This window comes from Camelus bactrianus, chromosome 10 (assembly GCF_048773025.1).
Source record: "Camelus bactrianus isolate YW-2024 breed Bactrian camel chromosome 10, ASM4877302v1, whole genome shotgun sequence".
Classification (NCBI taxonomy): Eukaryota; Metazoa; Chordata; class Mammalia; order Artiodactyla; family Camelidae; genus Camelus; species Camelus bactrianus.
Window position 1 is genome coordinate 29,452,130 of NC_133548.1, and position 20,992 is coordinate 29,473,121.

General features: G+C 43.1%; 1 long non-coding RNA gene across 1 annotated transcript; it reads right to left on the reverse strand.

The window, feature by feature from the left end:
* Positions 1 to 808: 808 nt before the first annotated feature.
* Positions 809 to 14,491, reverse strand: LOC123619604 (uncharacterized). The gene is made up of 3 exons (XR_006728265.2): positions 14,355 to 14,491; positions 13,917 to 13,980; positions 809 to 9,380 (listed from the first exon to the last, which is right to left on the reverse strand). It is a non-coding gene; the product is annotated as an uncharacterized LOC123619604 (long non-coding RNA).
* Positions 14,492 to 20,992: the final 6,501 nt, after the last annotated feature.

Here is a 20,992-nt window from a genome sequence, read left to right on the forward strand (position 1 = left end):
GTAAAATTAAAAAAAAAGGTCAGAATTTCTCTCTTCCACCTCCCTCACCCTTAGGGCCAGGCAGACCCACCTGGTATGGTTAAATTTTTTGAATCTTGATTGATACTGACAAACAAGAGAGTGTTTGCAGGTGTCACCAAGAAGTGGAGAGAATTGAACCCCTGTCATATAAGGATAGGGTTGTATTTTAAAGGGGATACAGTAAGGCAGAGGCATAGCCATGGGAAGCCTCCCATTTTGCCCGGGACAGAGTAGACCTCCATCCTCCTCCTCCTCTTTACACGCACACACACTCCAGATGGAATGTCCTATGTGATGACTCAGAGTCATTAATAACATGACCACTTGTGCAGCCCCAAGATTACACAGCCAAAAGCCAAGAGTCTGTTGTGTTGAAGTGGTGCTGGGTGGGAAGTGCTCTCTCCAGAGACCAGGGCAGGGTATGACTTGCCAGAGGAGGGTTCATTGAATGTTTAGACTGTGACTCATGAAGGTCGTAGATGAATAAATAGCTCTCTTTCTGCCGTGACTGTTGACAGGGCTGGTGACAGCTTACCTTTGCAGTTGCCAAAAAGAATCTGACTCTGATTTTTGACAAGTTCAACTTTCCTAACCAGCCAGACCCTCCAGAGGGACCACGTTGGACCCAGACCTGGCCAAATGCAAAGGGCCATGAAGCTACGGGTGATCTTTAAAGGCATGAAATCAGAAAAGCCAGTATCTCCTCCCAGCCAAAGAAGAGTCATCATTGGGAAGGAAGGATTGGAGGAAGAAAGTTTTCTGCTGCCAGGGCTGGGGGATGGTTATTTCATGTCTTCATAGGGCTAGTTGGCCATAGATTACCACTTTGTTAACAGTCTTAGAGCTTCACAATTCTAATGAGAAGAAATATAGTCCACTTTTTGGAAACAACTATATAATTTAGGATATATTTGGCTACAAGTAACAAAAAGTCTGACTGATAGTGGCCTAAGCCATAAAGATGTTTGACTGTCTCACATAACAGGAAGCCTGGAGACAGGTAGCCTAAAGTGAGAACTACAGCACAGTAGAGTCATCAAGATGCCAGGAACTTTTCCATCCTTCATATGTACACAGGTTATTGATTCTTCTGTTTGCCTCATGGTTGCAGGATGGTTGCCACATCCCCAGACGTCACAACAGTACTCAAAGACAGAAGGATGGCAGGCGGGTAGAGGTGTGGAGAAGCATAGTATCCTTTTCCTGGAATGACTATGTCATTTTGTCAGTGAAGGAACAAAAATATCCCAGAAGCCCTCCCAGCTGACTTACCGTTATATCCAAATCACCAGAATATTGATCAGAACTGGGTCACGTGTCCATCCTTAGCTGTAAGACTAGGGAAGTGAAAATATTAATTCAATAGCCATGCATGACTTAGACCTATTGTGATTCAACCCCTCTGTTCTGGACACTTTGCTGTCTTGAATAAAACTGCTATTCTGTTGGCAAAGAAGACATTTATTGGAGGTTTCTACCATATACCCTTAGAAAGCTACTTAAACATTACACTATGAAGACACATCATTAATATAAAATTTAAAAAAAACAGGGATAGAGGAGTGAATTAGTAGAATTTTCAAGGCAGAAAGGTCTATAGGAATATCATGGATCCCAAAGACTATCAGTGGGTGCTAACAGAAGATTGCAGAGACACATAACAAGTCACTTACTGAGCCCTTTGCTGTCCTCATCCTCTGCGACACTTTCCGCCCCCTCCAGGCAGAGCCCCAGTCCCTCCTCCCTGCTCCGGTAGCGCTTTGCACCCACCTTGATTATACCCAGCACCACACCGAATCCAGAGTCAATGGGGATGTATTGTGTCCCTGCTCTGTCCTGGCCCTGTGCTTGGTGTCCCTCTGCATCAGTTCATGGCTTCCCCTTGTCATCAGGTAGTGGGCATTCATGGGAGGTAAACTCAGGTAGCCTTGCTCTGTGCTCCTTCACACTCTGCGTGTCACTCCGTAGTGTTGCCCTGGGTTTCCCAGAAGTGGGACTGGGTTGCATTCACCCTTTCACTGCTGATGCCCAGTGCTGTGCCTGATCCATCCTGATGGCTTTTTGCTGAATGGCTGAGTGATGTAAGTTTTTCATCAGAATGGGAGAAAATATTTCCAAGTGATGCTACCAACAAGGGACTAAATTCCAAAATATAAAAACAGCTCATACAGCTTAATATCAAAAAAACAAGCAACCCCACCAAAAATGGGCAGAAGACCTAAACAGACATTTCTCCAAAGAAGATGTACAGATGGCCAACAGGCACATGAAAATATGCTCAATCTTGTTAATTATTAGAGAAATGCAAATCAAAACTGCAATGAGGTTATCACCTCACACCAGTCAGAATGGCCATCATTAAAAAGTCCACAAGTAATAAATGCTGGAAAGGGTATGGAGAAAAGGATCCCTTTTACACTGTTGGTGGAAATGTAAACAGGTGCAGCCACTATGGAGGACAGTATGGAGGTTCCTTACAAAACTAAAAATAGACTTACCATATGATCCAGCAGTCCCACTCCTGGGCATATATCCAGAGAAAACTATAATTCAAAAAGACATACGTACCCCAGTGTTCAGAGCAGCACTATTTACAATAGCCAAGACATGGGAACAACCTACATGTCTATCAGTAGATGACTGGATAAAGAAGATGTGTATGTATACACACACACACATACACACACACACACACACACACACAGGAATATTACTCAGCCATAGAAAAGAATGAAATAATGCTATTTGTAGCAATATGGATGGATCTAGAGATTATCATATAAAGTGAAGTAAGTCAGACAGAGAAAGGTAAATATCATATGATGTCTCTTATAGGTGGAATCTAAAACAAAAAAAAAGATACAAATTTTATTTACAAACCAGAAATAGACTCACAGACATAGAAAAGAAACTGCAGTTACCAGGGAGGAAAGTGGAGGAGAGCAGGGAGGAATAGATTAGGAGTCTGGGATTAATAGGTACACATTACTATATATAAAGTATAAACAATATGTACCTACTGTATAGCACAGGGAACCATATTCAATTTCTTGTAATGAACCATAATGGAAAAGAAACTGGAAATCCATATATGCATATATGTATAACTGAATCACTTTGCTGTATACCTGAAAATAACGTTGTAAATCAACTACACGTCAATAAAAAAATAAGAATTAAAATAGTCAGAAAAAATAGAAAAAAAAAGAGTTTTTCATCAAACATTTCGTGCGAGATCACCTGGGCGGAGCCCACCCAGTTGCAGCCCTGGTTCAGAGGAGGAGGTCACTGAACGCTCAGTAAGGATGTAGTGGAGTAAACCCTGGACCAGTTGCCCTGTCATTGGGTGACCCTGGGCAAAGCATGTCGACTCTCTGGGTACTAATATTTTTCTTCTAAAAAAAAGTAAAAGCGAGAGAGAGTGATAGAAGAATTAGTCTTCATCCTTTTTTTTTTTTTTTTTTTAAAGCAAGAACTGTCCTCTTTATTTCCCAAATGCAATATCAGACTGAAGTCTGATCTCAAAAATGTACAGTGGAGAGGCTCTGGCTGAAGTAGGGTCACACCAATATTTGTTGCTGTCATAACAAATTGCCATGATGTTAGTGGCTTAAAATGACATCAATTTATTATCTTACAGTGCTACGGGTTAGAAGTCAGAGAGGTCTCCCTGGGCGAAAATCCAGGTGTGAGCAGGGCTATATTCCTTTCTGGAGGCTCTGGGGGAACCTCCATGTCCTTGCCTTTTCCAGCTTTGAGAGGTGACAGGTCTTGGCTCACAGCCCTTCCTCCATCTTCAAACTTAGCAACAACATTGCATCGCTCTGACAATTCTCCCGTAACCGCAGCTCCCTCTGACCGCAGCTGGGAAAGGTTCTTCACTTTTAAGGCCCTCTGTGATTAGATGGGGCCCCCTTGGCTAATCCTGGGTAATCTCCCCAGCTCAAGGTCCTTAACTTAATCACATCTGTAAACTCCCTTTTGCCATGTAAGGCAACATATTCACAGACTCTGGGGCTTAGAACATTGACATGGTTGGTGGAGGGGAGGTGGGGGGAGGGTGGGGGTACATTATCCTGCCTACCACAAGCCAGGTGTGGGGGGTAGAAAAGTGGGGTGGGTTGGAGCCTTTCTCCCTGGCTTTCCCTTCCTGGGCAGCCCTTGTCCCCACAGTGTTCCCCTGAGCTCTAGAGCAGATTTGAAGACCACAAGGCAAAAATATGAAAATGAGTATGTATGTTCAGGTATGACTGAAGCATTATGCTGTGCACCAGAAACTAACACAACATTGTACACTGACTATACTTCAATAAAATACACACACACACAAACACACACATACACACACACACACACAAAATCTCAGTGGTCTCTAAGATCTCTTCTGGCTTGAACGACTGGGCTGAATAGCCCTGTGACCTTGGGAAGTTATTACTTCTCTGCCTCTCCATTTTCTCAACTGCAAAATGTAGACATTGGGTCTATCTACCTGATAGGATTGTGCTGAAGTTAAAGGCAACAATCTATGCAAAGCGCTTAGCCCAGTGCTGGCACACAGTCAATGTTCAGCAAAATTCAGCTATTTTCCTTATTAGGTGCCTAAAGTCCTTTTCCATGCCAGTAGCTGGCATCACCCAAGTCAAAATGTATCTGGCGCAGATGGGATGAGAAATTACTTCCCCTGGGCCATTTAGCCTCTAGGTTGAAAACTGAAAAACATTTCCCTTATTTTACCTCCAAAACAAGGCATGTTTTTATGGTGGGTACCAAGGAGAACAGGGAGGCTGGAGGAAAGCAGAGGTCTGCTCACATCGGAAGGCAGCGTGCAGGCCCCGGCTTTTATTTAGGAACATATAAAAAGGGCTGAGGCAACAGCTGTGAGACAGTTTATGAAACGCAAACACCAGAGAAGTTTACCAAATATCAGGCTCAAATTTTACAGCTTCTGGAAGAAGTACTCTATTCCAGATAACAATAAAAATCTGGCCTCTCTAAAATAGGTAAGTAGTCCCCTCATGTCACTTTTGAGGGGATGAGCCCACAGGGAAGGGCTGTTCTTTCTCAAGAGATACAGCTCCCTTCTCTTGTCTCCAAAGCCTCACAGTGGCATCTTAAGCGACAGTCACCAGGTATACAGCACTGGTGACCTTAAGGGGACTCGTCCTCTCTGATTCAGTCATACCGCTTGGAGGATTCTACCCTAAACTCAAAATGTGGAAAAAACTTTTGTGCGCAAAGATGCTAATTGCAGCTTTATATATAATAGTCCTAAACGGAAAGCATCTCAAATTGTCTGTATCAGGAAGACTTAGTAAATTACAGCACAACCAGATAATGGCACATAAGGCAGCCAGTGCTTACCAGGAACTTTGCATAACATGAGGAATTGCTTAGAGCCTGTTAACCGAAAAAACAAGGATGCAGGACACACATTTGTATGTGTAGTCTCATCTCTGTGCTGTTAGGGAATACACCAAAAAGTAATTCCTGCTGGTTCCCAGGCGTCAGAAGTATGGAAAAGGTGTTTCTCCCTTCTTATTACTATTTTCCTCTATTTTCCATCGTTTACAACCGAATGAACAGCATAGGGGTTATACACCTGGGGGATGAAGGCTGAATGCCTCCTGACCTGCCCCTTATCCGCTCTGAATCTGTTTTCTCACCTGTCACGTGGGAGTAGTCTGTAGGATGTCTAGTTTGTTTGTAGTTTGTAGGATGTCTGTGAGCGTTAGAGAGACAGCCCAGGTGAAGGCTTGACATGGCACTTGGTACAGAGTGAGCACTTACGGGATGCCAGTGGGAGTTGCTAGTTGAAAGTATCTCCAATACAGCTGAAAACTAGAAAAAGAGGAATACAGTGTGCTTTCCTACCTTTCGTTCAAAGACTTACTCCAAAACGTTATTTAACAAACTTTCTTTTTTCTAATCCTTAAATCCTATGATATTTTGGGAAGTAGTTAAATAGTCAGCAGCCCAAAATTCTTCTATTTGGAGAAAAAGCTAAGACCCCAGCTTTTTCTTCATCTGCCAACAACCCCTGCTCTTCTTCCTTCTCTAAGAGTCAACTCTCATCCGTGGATACCTCCCAGAGATCTCCCTAGACGCTCATCTGTGTATCTACCAACTGTATCAATTTGGCTGCACATCACAGAGAGCTGGTAGGAGAGGTGTAAAGGAGAGCATTAGTGATGCATTGCTGCAAACTTAGAGGTTTAAACCACACGCTTTTATCATCTCATGGTTTCTGTGGATCCAGAGTCCGGGCGTAGCTTGGCTGAATCCTCTGCTCCGAGTCATGCAAGGCTGCAATGAAGGTGTCAGCTGGGCTGCATTCTCATCTGGAAGCTTTGCTGGGGAAGAATCCACTTCCAAACTCACTCAGGTTGTTGGCAGAATGTATTTTCTTACCGCTGAGGGACCGAGGGATTTGACTTCTTCCTGACTGGAGGCCGCCCTTGACTCCTAAAAGCTGCTCACTGTTCCTAGAAGCCTCCCACAGTTTGTAAGGACTTCCTGCAGCTCCTAGAAGCCACCCGCAGTTCCTGGCCTCGTGGGCTTTTCCACCATGGCTGTTTATCTATTAAGTCAGCAAGGATTGTCTCTAGAACAAGTCCACTAACAAGATGAAGCCTTATGTAACCTAACGTAATCACAGAGTGACAGCCCCTCATCTTTGCCCTATTCTATTGGTTAGAAGCAAGTCACCACAGGGAACTATATTCAGTATCCTGGAGTAACCTATAACGAAAAAGAAGATGAAAATGAGTATATATATGTATATGTATAACTGAAACATTATGCTGTACACCAGAAATTGATACAACATTGTAAACTGACTATACTTAAAAAAAATTGATAATCTGATCACACACATGCACAAAAAGAAGCAAGTCACAGGTCCCATCCATGTTAAAGTGGATAGATGGGCACCCTGGGACCACCCTCAAGTCTGTCACCACCAAAAGGAAGGGAGCTATTTTTTCATGGTAACGAGAAGCCTGACGCAGCGAGATGGGGGTTGAGGGAGCGCATCCATTTTGCTATCCATGTCACAGGCTCTTTCCCTCTTTCTGAGCCTTTTGATCCTAAGGTAAGTGCTGCTCCCCTAAGCTTCACATCCTCTTTCAAAGAAGGAAGCATGGAAAAGGGCAAAAGACTCAAGTTAGTGAAGCAAGACTCTTTATCAGTAAAATGATTGATTCCCAGAAGCCCCACCAACCCACAGGTCCATTGCCTCTCATGGACCCCATCTGTATCACCTGGCTGCTTCTACAGCACAGGCTGTCAGAAAACAGATGTATTTTAATAAACCGTATCCATGGGAACCCCCCAAAATCTGCCACAAACATTTCCAATATGTGGGCACCTGGGTTAAAGCTTCCAGCAAGGGCTAGCCTACGAATAAGTTACAGAGTTGGGATGAGAAAATGATACAAATTCTATTTATACATCACAGACTCATGGACATAGAAAACAAATTATGGTTACCATAGGGGAAAGGAGGGGACAGTGGGACAAATCATGGGGTTGGGGATTAACAGACACGCATTTCTATATATAAAAATGGATCGATAAGAAGGACCTACTCTATAGCACAGGGAACTATATTCAGTTTCTTGTAATAACATAATGGAAAAAAATCTGAAAAGAAAAAATACATATATGTATATGTATAACTGAATCACTTTCCGATACATCCAAAACTAACATTGTAAATCAACTACCCTTCAATAAAGAATTAAAAAAAGAAAAAGAAAAAGAAAATGAATGCAGAATTCTTTACACAGTGCCTGGCACATAACAGCGTCTCAATCCATGTGGCCCCCTTTCTCTCTTCTCCGTTTCATTTTCTGCGCTGCTACCACCTCTGGGTCTGAGCGCCCCAAGCACGGCGGCGCCTTCAGAGTTAAGCACCCTGACACGCAGGCAAGTCTCAGTCTGCGTTGGGAGCCTCAGAGGAAAGCTGATGGGGGGAATGTAACAGCCGCAGCTGGAACCCTGCCAGGGACCAGCAACTCCAACGCCCTTATTTGCTCTGGGGAGGAGCAGCTTGGAAACTTTATGAGATTCCAGAAGCAGCAAGGTCATCAGTTTTACGGCCGCGCTGCTTCATTTGTAAATACAGCCTTTGAATGAGAATGTTTGGGCTCCTTGACAAGAACAAGGCTGAGGCCGGAGCTTTGGGAGCAGGGGACAGTGAAATAAAGAAAAGATACTCTGTTCCCCGCGATGGCGAGGACTTCCGAGGAACTTTAGACTCCCCGACAAACAACAACAACAACAAACCAGTTGTCCCTTCAGAGAACTTGATTTCACAGTCCAGCCCCAGGGTGGGTCGGAGGCAGGTGATCTGATTTGCCAGGTCACAGGCGTGACAACATGTGTTTACCATCACGCTCATTTTCCAGCCAGCTGCAAGTGTCTGGAGGGGAGCTCGTGGTCAGGCGTGTTTGCTGTGATAAAGTCAAGGCCGGGGAGGAGGGCTGGGTCCCAGCCAGCCTCTGTGTGCTCTTGTAAATAAGAGCCCACTCCTCCAGGGACACCTGGGCCTCTTTCTCTCATTACTCACTGGACCGTGGCTTTTAGTGCAGCTGCATATTTACGAAGCTGCGCCCAGGAAACATTCAGCCTGCGTTGTCTGGCCAGCTGCCAGGGCCGGCTCCGATGGCAGTTGTCTATGGGGACAGGGTCACTCTATCTTTGGGTGTCTTTCCTTTGGGCCATGAGGCACGAAGGCAGAGGCTGCCTGTGTGTGTCTGTTTGTCGGGATGGAAGGAGAGCGGAGGCAGGAAGTGGTGGAGAAGCAGGAAGACATTTTTCATCAGTGGACGAAATTCTCCTTTATAGACACAATTCCTGGCCCCTAAGACACTGTGAAGGAATATTTGTTGAAAAGATCAGGGATTTTAGTCATTTAACTAACATTTATTGAAGTGCTACTATTGGTCAGGGGCCTAAAATCTGATGACACAATGCAAAGCTTGACAGAAGAGATCTGAACTCTCCTGGGGCTTCAATTCTGGTAAGGGGACAAAGACATGAAGAAATAAATGAGCAAGATGATTATAGAGAGTGACAAATGCCCTATGAGGGAGAGATGGCAGGGGGAGGAGGGAGAGGGGTTGAGGGTGGATGGCTACTTCAGATTTGGGGGGGGGGGGGGCTTCCCTCCTGGGGAGATGACATTTGAGCTGCGACCTGAACGGTGAGAAGGCTCCAATCACAAACTACCCGGGAATGTGCGTTCCTGGTGAGATGGAGCTCCCGCTGGAAGGTCGAAGGCAGACTGGCCATAGGACGGAGAGGAAACTATAATCCAGACATCTCAGCTGAGGACGGGCTCATCCTTCATCCAGAATCTGGGCAGAGATGAGGAAGCAAAAAAAAAAAAAAAAAAAAAAAAAAAAAGAAAGAAAGAAAGAAAAGAAAAAGAAAAAGAAAAGAAACAAGCAAAAGGAGTAAAAGGAGTAGGAGAAAGAGGCAGTGTTGAAAACAAGGCTTTAATGGAAGTCTGTCTGTCTGTACTCAGAAGAGGTGGCTCTCCACCCTCTCACCCGGACTCCCAGCAGCTAAGCGTCTGTCCCCAGGGCAAGCCAATTGAAGTGTTGTTCTCTGAAGACATTGGATGGCCCTGGAGAAATTTATGGGGTCCCCCAGTGCGGGATGGCAGCTTCCTCAGGGGCAGCCTGCTGGTTGGTTCCAGACTCACCAGGGTGCTCGAAGCAGCTGTTGACTGCCTTCGTTGTAAATAGGGACAGTTGAGATTTTCTCAACTGTGTGGACAACAACACTTGCAACATAAATGAATGAATATTTCCACTTGTTAAAATTCTCGGCTTGTGAAAGCCGTGCTTAGAGCCTGTCAGAGTTGCGGGGAGCGGGGAGGGGGGTCCCTGGGAGCCAGAGAGGCCATTTGGCTGTAAGCCTCACAGCCCGAAAACTTCCAAAGGTTTTTTTTTTTTTTTTACATTATTTAGAAATGCAGCGAGGAATGAATGAGGAAGTATTCATCTTTAAACTTATGTCTCATTACTGAACCATAATGCTTAAAATAGAGCATGAATGAACACATTACATAAATCCTGCAATTGACCTTGCATGGTATTTTTGAGCATTAAAAGTGTAACTTCATTAATATAAACATAATATAATTAAAAACAAACTGTTTCAACATTTTATTTTGTTTGCTATGTGCTTTAAGAAATGAAAATGACCTGGACACCCAAATCAGCTGGATGAGAGTTTGAACATTCCTAAAAGCAGCATTATACATTTCCTACAGTTTCTTGGATGGTTCTCACTCACTTACAGCCAGTTCCACTTGTTTGGAATTTTACTAGTTTACACTCAGAAGTCCTTATATCTGAGGTCATGGAAAATCCTCCTGTTGGACAGAGCTAATAATTTGGACAACATTATCAGCCTGCTGGAGAGAGAGCATTGGGCGTCCCCAGTATTCTCTTGAAGCACATTTTACATGGTAAGAGAAGTCCTAGGTAATAAAGGCATGGAATTAAAACCGTTTTAAAATGTAGAAAATGAGAAGTCTAGGAGGGTCAGAAAGGTGAAGGAGGGAAGACTATTACGTGCCAAGAGAAGCCCTGACATCTTCCTGAAACTCAATGCAATTTTATGCTGAATGCCTTCTGTAAAGATTTCCAAATGGACTTTTGCTGGCTTCTCCATCATTACTGCCAGTCAGTTAAAATCCTACCCATTTTTCAAGATCCATCTAAACCCTCCAATTTCTTTGACGCTCTCTTTGAATGTCCAGCCAGAAGTGATCACTCCTTTCTCCATGTTCTTGTGGTGCCCTTAATTCATTCTTTCAGTCTCTCTCTCTCTCTCAGCTCTGGTGGACACTAATATTTGTACTATGATTTATAGTTCATCAAGTGACTTTCATGTGCATTTTTCATTTAATTCTCAGCAACTCTAAGACTCTAAGCATAGGGATACAGGGGCCCAGAGACATGAGGTTGTTAGTAGCCTGGCTTCCGAAATGGTCACTACAAGTCAGACAAAATAACCTGAGAGATCTAAAGTTCAGTAGCCAAAGGCTGCAGGATTCCATTAAGAGTCAGACAGGAAAGACATTCACGTAGCTTTGGATTCTGTTACAGTAAGACGCCTATAACATTAGACGGAAGAGACAGGCAGAGACCTTAGGAGCCAAAGAGAATGTTTGTAATCTAATCAAGAGATCAGGCTGGGCTGGTGTTTCAGACGCTGGTGAGTAGACTTTTGTAAGGCACAATCAGAGGTCGTGTATAACCAGAGTCCCAAGATGTGACCACGCCCCTACTGAAGTTACAGCTTCGTGGACATAACCTCTAAAAACAGAGTTCAGGATGCCATATCAACGTTACCAAAATCTCTGATCGTTAAGTAATCCCAAGAATGCCGAGATGGCAACTCCCGTACTTCCTGGGATGATTTAATAGTTTTCTTACTTTTTGCAAAATGCACCACACAGGAAGCCAAACCTCCTGTCCAGCCAGATAGCTCTGTGGAAGGCAACTTCAGCTAACAGGGGTATGATTGTCTTTCTCACGGGGCAAGCGTCTTCCTTCCATTCTCTGGAAGTTTTAAGTTACATGCATATACACATGTTTAAAATAAGAAAAACTACAGTATAAATATCTTTGTATTAATAAAGAGTCAGGCTATATTTGGTAATTCCTATGTTTAAAAAGTATTAAGGTGAAGTTTAAGAAAATTTGGCCTATTAAAATGATATTCTGGTAATTCTAATTTAAACTGTAAAATTTACAAATTATTGAGACTTACATCTTTAAGTGGATACAGCAATCACATACATTATTTATTAGATTAAAAATCTGGGCATATTTGTTGATTAGACAATTGATGTGCTTAAAATGAAAAATTGAATTTATAAGTGCAGTTTAAACTATTTGAAGGAATTCCATCACCTAAGTTTGCAAATGTAACCAAGCATTGGTGAAAGGCCCTTTAAAAGTGACTAGAAAAAGTGATGCTTAGAATTCGCTCCTCTTATAAATTGAAAAACAAGATTTGTAAGTGGAATGTAAAACCCAAGGAGAAAATATAGTTTAAAATGTGTACCTTTTGTCAATTGACCATTCACTTAAAAATCCAAGTTAAACTCCTCAATAGTCTTTTCAGTACACAGAACTCACTCAGGCATCAGAATAATTTAGGTTCACAGAGGTGACCTGTCCAAGGTCACATGGCTGGTAAGTGGCACAGTCACAACTTAAACCCGGGGTCTGAATCCTGTATCTCTCACTTAAACTCTGCTGTCTTTTTGGCTGCGTTTTTAGTACCTCTTTTATAGCCTCTGTAATATTTTGCCTTGGATTTGGGTTATTTATCTGTGTCTTATTTTGACTGCACGGCTCTCCCCAGCTGCCAGCACAGGGTCAGGCATGTGGTGGAGGTCGGGGGAACTCAATAAATGTATCAGATTCAAATTGCTGTGGGCCATAAACGGCCTCTGCGAAAGGGTGGCCGGCATGGGGGATGCTTACAGAATGTTCTCTCTCTGTGACGCTGTTTAGCTTTAAGGGGGCCTGAGTCTACAGCCCTGGACTCCAGAGGACTGAGCTCTGATGCCGTGGATATAAACTAGCTCTATGCTGCCTGCCTTCTTTTAAGATTAATTCCATGGATATCCTCCATTATCTTCCCACTGCTCAGGATAAAGACCAAAATCCTTTCTATGCTTCATGAGTCCAGTGCAGTCCAGCCCACGCCCACTTCTCTGGACTTTTGTACATGACCTTCATTTAGTTCCCCGAACAAACCAAGGTCTTCCCCAGATGAAGTCATGTTTCTACATTGAACACTTAACAGCTTTTTGAACCTCTCCTTCACAGCACTTCCTAGAGGTTGTCATTCTGTCTTTTTGTTTGCAGTTATTTAATAGCTTCCTCCTATCGAAGGCCTTTAGGTCTGGGCACCTGCCTCTTTTGCCCACCATTATGCTTGGTGTACAGTACGAGCTTCATAAATGTAGCCTTTTATTGTTGCTATGATTAGCATTTAATAAATGTCTGTTCCTGGGATGAGTGAATGAATGAATGAATTTGGATGGATCGACTTTGCGGTGATCTTTTAGACTGGCCTGATCTCCACTCAGCCGGGAAGGATTTTAGATGAAATCTTATCAGACAGATAGGGGACATGATGTCTGAGATTCCTTCCAGGCCAGTGAATCTTTTGCTCCAGGAACGCTGTTTGTCACTTTGCTTTAGCCATTGCTTTTATCATTCTTAAGGGGAACTCTGTGTGTGTGTGTGTGTGTGCACGCACGCACGCGTGTGTGTGAACCAGAGAGAGAGAGACAGAGATTGAGACAGAATGACAAAGAGACAGAAAGAGACAGAGAGAGAGAGAGAGAGAGACAGAGAGAGAAATAGATTTTGCTGGCATGCAAGGTGATGGGAAGTGACCCAGAAAGGCCCCTGGAAACGACCACGGTCTCTCTTCTTGCCTCATTCAAGCCAGTGGAGATCTCATTTGGCAGAGGGCAGGCCAGCTGAAACATGCCAGGCCCTGAAACATCAGTGAATTTTGCCTTCCCAAATAATGGGTTTATGATTAAACGCCAATAACTCAAAAGCACCCTCCGTGAAGAATGCCAGTCTCAACCGGTCATTCTTGTTCTCTTAAATCCCTTTCCCCTTTATTTTTCTCATCCGTGCCTCACAATCCCTCTGATCGCAGCCATGAGTGGGAATTTGATGAAATTTTCTGATGACGTGGAGACGCTTACCCATGATGGTGAACCCCTCCTGAAAGTTGGAGGAAAAGACACCAAAGAGCACGAAGCAGGAAAGGGGGACAGATTCTCTGAAAATGGGCTATAAGATCGCCACTTTCTTCCTCAGGGAGACTGGTGTAATACTGACCTCTAGCTGGGTGGAGGGAGTGAATTCAGCGGCTGCCTTCTCTGGTTGTTAGATGTTGGCTGATCTGAAATGAAAAGAGAATATTCGAACATCTTCTCTTCCCTAATAACATTTCGTGTCTCCTGCCTGGCTTCTCTTCTCCTCCTCGAATAACAACGTCACCACTCATACAGGATTCACGAGGTGCTAGGCACTATGAGTTCCCATATTAGCTCTAATTATCCCCAACGACCCAGTGAGGTAGGTGTTATAGCATCCGTTTTCCTGGCAGGAAAACTGAGGCTCAGAGAGTTTTGTAACCTGCCCAGCATATACCATAACGAGCTGGCTGAATCAATATTCTAAATCAGATTCGTCAGCTCCAAAGCCCGTCCTCTTCCTCCTAATTCTGAGTCTGGCAGAAACCCCAGGGAAGGTTTGGATGTCTGTTCCACTCACCAGGATCTGCCTTTGGAGAAGGTCTCTCAGTCATCGTGCTTATTTGTTCTTCTCCTACCTGACTAATTTCTGTTTATATTCAGAAGCCCGGCTGAGTCTCCTTCCAGATATGTCAGTCCCTGTAAAAGCAACCAGCTGCCTCCCAGGCCCCTGACTTTCTCAGCGATAACATCTTCATTTTTGCAGACTGAGAGCTCTGTTTTAAGCCATCAGGTGACTGGTTAGTGGCGAATCCATGAAGCTACCCGATAATGGATGACCTAACATGGAATTTGAAAACCCACGGGGGGCTGACATGTCCAAGAAAGTCTAATTCAGTTTTCTGTTTATCTTTCTCTGTGTGTGTGTTTAAGATGTTCTAGTTGAGATTTTTCTGGTGGATGGATGGGTTTCAAGCTGACTGTTAAAATGGAATTGGAGGTAAAATGTAGGAAAAGAGTTTCATTCTCACCTTCATGAAATGATGGAGCTGAGCCTGTGGGTGGGAAGGTGCGTGCAATCAGAGGAGGAGTTCTGGAGGAAGAAAAGCAATACAAATTTTGTTCTTTTAAAACTGTATTAGCGGGGGAAGGTGTAGCTCAAGTGGCAGAGTGCATGCTTAGCATGCTTGAGGTCCTGGGTTCAGTCCCCAGTACCTCCTCTAAAAATAAATAAACCTAATTACCACCCCCACTACCAAAAAAAAAAATACAGTAATAAATAAATAAAATTTTTTTAAAATGTTAAAAAAATATTAGCTGATGTAAGGCTACTATTGCTTATTATTGGGGTGTTTCAACTTTCCATGGTGGAGAGTCTCCTAGCATGTATTTGGGTCATCTAAGACTTATTGGTGGCTTGTAAGCTACGAGGCGTGCAGCGAATGGCCTTTGTCTGGATTGCTCCATCCATGTGAAGGCTTGCCTGTAGCAGTTTGATACATTCCTATTAGGGTGCAGTGTTGACCTGACTTCACAGTATCTTGTTTTTAAATTTTAAACACACAGTTACACAACTCACTAAAAATAATCGCATGTCCTTTTAGACATTGTCTGTAAATCAGATACATTACTTTTGTTCTAAAAAGGTGATTATAATAATTGGACTACATTTTTTTATTTACTGCCATCTTTCTTATGCAAGGCGGCAAAGGCTTTTCTTTATTTCGCTGACTTTCACTGTCCCACACTGACTGAGCGCACACTCCCCCGATGCTGGACTAGAGGTTAGATAGGTGCCATCTCATTCCATTGTATAAATGAGCTGTCACTGGGTTAATGAATCTCCTGCTGTGGGGAATTCTGATTTTTTAAATACCTTTTGGATGTGGAGGTTACACCACATCGCTGTGGTAAATGTGCTTGTCTGTATACAGGATTATTTCATTAGAATAAATTTTCAGAAGTGGAGTTATTGGGCCAGGAGTGACAGCTCCACTTCTGAAAACATTTGTTCAAATTCCTCTTCTGAAAAGTTATACTAATTTACATCTTATCCACTCACGGGCATCTCCCTCCTAATTTGTCATGTAAGAAATGACTTCTTTTGAAAAATTTTTAAAATTAATTAATATTTTTTATTGGAGTATAGTTGATTTACGATGTGTTAGTCTCTGGTGTACAGTAAACATGCTTCAGTTATACATCCGTGTATTCTTTTTTCAAATCCTTTGCCATTATAGGCTATTACAAGATATTGAAGGCAGTTCCTGTGCTGTACAGCAGGACCTTGTTGTTTACCTATTTTATAGACAGTAGTTTATGACTTCTTAACCTACTAATAAGCAGTATAAGAAAACTGACAAAGTTGGAGACTTTAAATACTGTCCAGGAATCTCAATTTCGTAAACACACATAGACAAGAAATAAGAGTGAGCATTCTGCAAGCTGGCATGAAGGTATTCCGACCAGTCATGGTCTGTAAGAAAGCCGTGTCTAGTGGCGGAGTTGGACACAGAAGAGCAGAAGGTGTCTGGAGAAGCCCAGGCAGGCTGATGGGGCTGGAGCGAGGCGGACGATGGGAGGAGAGACCGAGACACGGTAAGTGGGGGGCGCTGGAATTTCCCTCTAGAGGGTGGGGCTGTTCTGTTGGCTATGGATTGACATGAAGGCTTTTGAGAAAGGGGATGTTAGGAAGGAGTAGATGTGACTTATTGAAAGTCGTCCTGGTTCCGTCTCATCTTCGCCTTCTCCCCTTTGTCGTCCCTCTGCTCCTGCTTTCTGAGGGAAGCCAGAAGAGAGGGCTGAAAAAGTACATGTTTGTTTGTGTCTGCAGGCAGTATTTACTCCTTAAAATGAAAAGCTGGGGGTGGAGAGGGTTGTCCTTGTTGCATTGTGTTCATGTGGAAACCTAGGGGAGCTTAAGAGTAAAACTGGACAGCCAGAAGTGCTGATGGCCTCATGATGCAGAATGAACTGGATAGTCCCTTTTTTGCTCTGTCGCCCCCCAGGACGAAAAAGTATGCAGACTGATTTTGGAAAAAAAATTCTGGTTTTCAATTTGCATTTCAAATTCATCAGTTTAAAAATGTTGAATGAATAACAATAGTCTGACTTTATGTTTCAGGAGATTAAATATTATACATTGCCTTCTGGTTAAAGATAAAGTAACACTATAGTTCAGGTCTGCCAAGGATATTATATTTGAAAATCTAACAAGTTAGAGATATTAATGCAGAAAGGGTAAATCAGAGGGGAAGAGATGGGTAAGAAGTGAGTGAAGAAAGAAGAGAAATTGAAAGCTCAAGTGTGATTTTTCAGGTCCATTTTTCTGAAGCAAAGACTCTTTTGAGCATTTTTTTTTTCACCTCCGCATAAGCTGTGAGAAAGAAAATGACAATAATAGCATTCTCCTAATTACTGCTGGTATCTGCAATGGTATTCCCTTCTTAAGGATCATGTAGAAGGCAACTCGAGAGCCATAGAACTCTGGCCTCCAATGTGACACATGACCAGAATGGATGCCCGTCCAAAGTTGGAGCCTCACTTTTGATCTTCTAGTTCACAGGCAGGTCTCCTCTTGGACCTGGAGAGGAAATGACATAAAATAACAGACATGGAAGTGTGCTGGAAGATTAAAAACTAATTCCATACAGACACAGATCTTTTAAAAAATTACTGCTCTCTTTCAGAGTAATTTAACGAAACAAACTGAGCCACGCCCAAGAGACTCTGTTGTCAGGCCAGAAGTCTCCGGGTGACACATCACATCTCTTTCACACTGTCGCCAACACAGAATGAATCCCAAAGCAGTATGTGCTGCAACCGGTGTTGCCGTGCAGTTGACAACTGTTGTTCCTTAAATATCTCTGTTTCCAATTCTTCCACAGCTATCAACCATATTTGCTTCGTTTCACATGTCTGAGTTTTCCCTCTTAATAACTGAAACCAGATTTATTCATGACTCTTTCGGTGCAGATAATTTTTGCCTCTTGGTCTTAAAATGTCTTACACTTTGACTAGGAGTTTTATTATCTTTTAAAAACGAATACTAAAAAAGACCAAGAAGGACATAATCATCATATTCAAAAATTTCTGATATGGTTAGCACTGTGTTTGGACAATGACCTATAATTTGCTAGCATAAATCTCTCCTTTGAAGAAATGAAAGGGTCCTTCTTTACACTCTGCTGTTTTATAGCTCATTTACACAGATTTGCAGTATAAGTTAATCACAGAACCTAAAGGAATATCCACGTGATTGTCTTCTCTGGGCTCCCACTTTAGACATCTGAATCCCTGTGCCATCACTTCTTAAGATGGTTCAATAAATTTTCCCAAAGAGACCTATCTCTCCCCTGCATTTTTATCTCCCATGCAGTAAAAACGTTGTTTTCTATGTACAGCTGGAAACTCTCCAACTTTTTAAAAATTTTGCTGGCTTTAGATGGGCCACAACGTTCTATTGGAGGCAAACTTAGTAAGGGAAAGAATGTTAAGGATTATCTGGGGCCATTCACTCAGCCTCCAACAGAGTGATCATAGGTCTCGGTTAAGACGAAGGGAATGGATGGTCCTGTCCTGGCTGGAATTATTGATAGAGGACCTGAGTTGTCCAAGCTGACCTTTGGCCTTCAAATCTGGTGTAACACGGAAAAGCCCTCCCAGAGCCATCCTTCTTCATGGCAGTGTCAGGAGACTTCTGTTTGAACATCTGACTTGTTTGCAGTCCTACAAGTGAGACAGGGCACATTCTGAGAGACATGATGTTTACCATGAGCAGGAAAGAAGACTGATGGAAAGTCCCAGCTTATCTAAAATCCAAGGGCCAGACCTTGAGATAACAGCACTCTGCTTTAAAAGCATTTACATCCAGAGAGAGGAATTCTGCGAGGCATGAAGGCATGGCCCTTGTGGCACCAACAGGGTCTCTCTAACCACTGCCCAGCCCTAGGATGTCTACTGTGGCGAGTACAAAGATGTCCTTGGGAAAAGGAAATTACATAGTACCTCTGAGCCTAACATTTTAACGACTGGTAATAGTGAAGTGAGACCGTCTTGGTTTGGGAGAAAGCGAGGTAAACTACAGAGGGAGATGTATTTATTAATCTTCCCTCCCCTCTTGCTGATAATAACTATCAACTTAAGGGCTTACTGTTTCTAATGCTTTACATAGACTTGGGACAACCTTGATTTTATCACCCTTTTTTACATATGAGAAAACTGAGGGTCAGAAAATTTCAGTCTTTTCCGTGACACAGAGCTGCATACACAAAATATACACACATGTGAGGACGAAGGCTACCTCAACTGAGTGGGGCTGATGGAGCTTGTGTGTTCACCAGCAAGAATGTCTCTTTATATTCCACTGTTAAGAGCAAGAAGCCAATTGGCAGGCAGCTACACGAATAGCTTAGTTTCCCTCAAAAATGCAATAACAACAATAGCAAAGGTCAATCTCAGGGAATTTTGTGAAAACAGTAACGATTCATTCCTATGCGTTTTTCATTGTTCCCCACGACCCTGAACAGTGGTAACTGGGGCTGTTGCTGCTGGTGAAACAGGGTGCCAAGGTCCAGTCATGTTTTCAGTTTACAAAAAATCATTACTATCATTTTTTTGCTGACTTTGACTTCCAGAACACCACAGAGGAGTCATACTTTCTGGAAAGACTTTTGACCCCAAATCGTGGAAACACAAACCTTGGTTTGCTTATTCCTCAGTTACCCAGGGCACTCCGGTTCATTAAGCTTTCTCTGTGTTGATTTGGTACATTGTGGCTGGGCAGACTGAGGGCCTGGAGAAGGGCAGATACGGCTGGAGAGGAGCATGACCAGATAGTAGCAAGGGCCTTTCAAAGGATCTGGGGTTTTATTATAGTGCAGAGAGAAGCCATTAAACAGATTGGTGCCAGAGGGGGACATGACCTGATGTAGAATTTTAAAGGACCATCCTTGCTGCTGCTTTGTGTAGTTAATATTTGTGAACTCAGGCACCTGAAGGGGACGGAAGAGGTCATGGCATCTTAGGCTTGGGGAGTGGCAATGATGATGGAAAAAAGTGGATGGATTGGCAACGTTATTTTGGAAGTAGGAATGACAGGATTTGGTGATGGATTGAATGTGGGAAGATGGGGGCGGGGGAGAAGGAAGACTTAAGGATGACTCAAGTTTTCCTGGCTTGAGCAACTGGGTATATAATGATGACATTTGCTGAGATGGAGAAGACCGCCAGACTAAAAGGCTTAATGGAGAGAATGAAGAGTTAATTACAGATACATTAGGCAGATCTGGAAGCACAAGCGTGCGGTGAGCGGTGGGCAGCACTGATTCAGAGGTCAAAGGGCTATCTGGAATAGAGATACAAATATGGGCACCGTTGGCATGTGGATGGTCTTTGAAGTTTGGGGAATGTGTAAGACAGACGTCTCATGGTAAAAAATGTCAGATGAGAAGGGAAGGGGCTCAGCACTGTGCTCTGAGGACGTCAGTATTCAGCAGAGGGGGTGAAGCCCATAAAGGAAACGGAGAGAATAGAAACCAAAGGGGATTTCAGAGAGGAGGGAGTAGTCAGCGACAAGTCAGATGAGGCATCAACTCAGATGAGGACTGTGTTGCCAGGTTATGTATAATTCACTGGGGGAAATTATATGCCTTGGGCGGTCTCGAAATGAAAGATTTACAAAGATCTCAGGACATATATTGGGCAAATAATAGAAGTTTACTGTTAGCTAGTAGAGTGTAAAAGCTGTGTTAAATTACTTTTCAACCTAGCTATGTTATTAGTATGACGGGAGTAGTACTAATAACTACTAATTTGGGGCAAAGTCAGGACTCCTTACCTACTTGAAATCCCCAAATGGACAACTCACACAGAACACCAAGTTTGGAGCATTCTACAAGATAATCAAGGAAGGGAGAGAATTCAGGGAGCACGTTTTGCAAAACCTAGAGCTGTGTATCAGATAGGGCAGACTATATTGTGTTCATGATCACAGAGAAGAGTTAGTAGGCATTTTTTTTTCCATCTTCATTTAGCAGACTCTTTTGAGAGTAAATCCAACAGGAGGATCTTGAGAAAAACAAAGGCTGTATTTGGCTTTAAAGGCTGGATCTTGGTTTTGGGGTCTAGAATGAGGAATTCAATTTCTCTTTAAGAGCAAGGGAAGAAAGGTACCCTCTTCTTCTGTGATTGATACCAAAATTTCCCTTCAGGTGAATT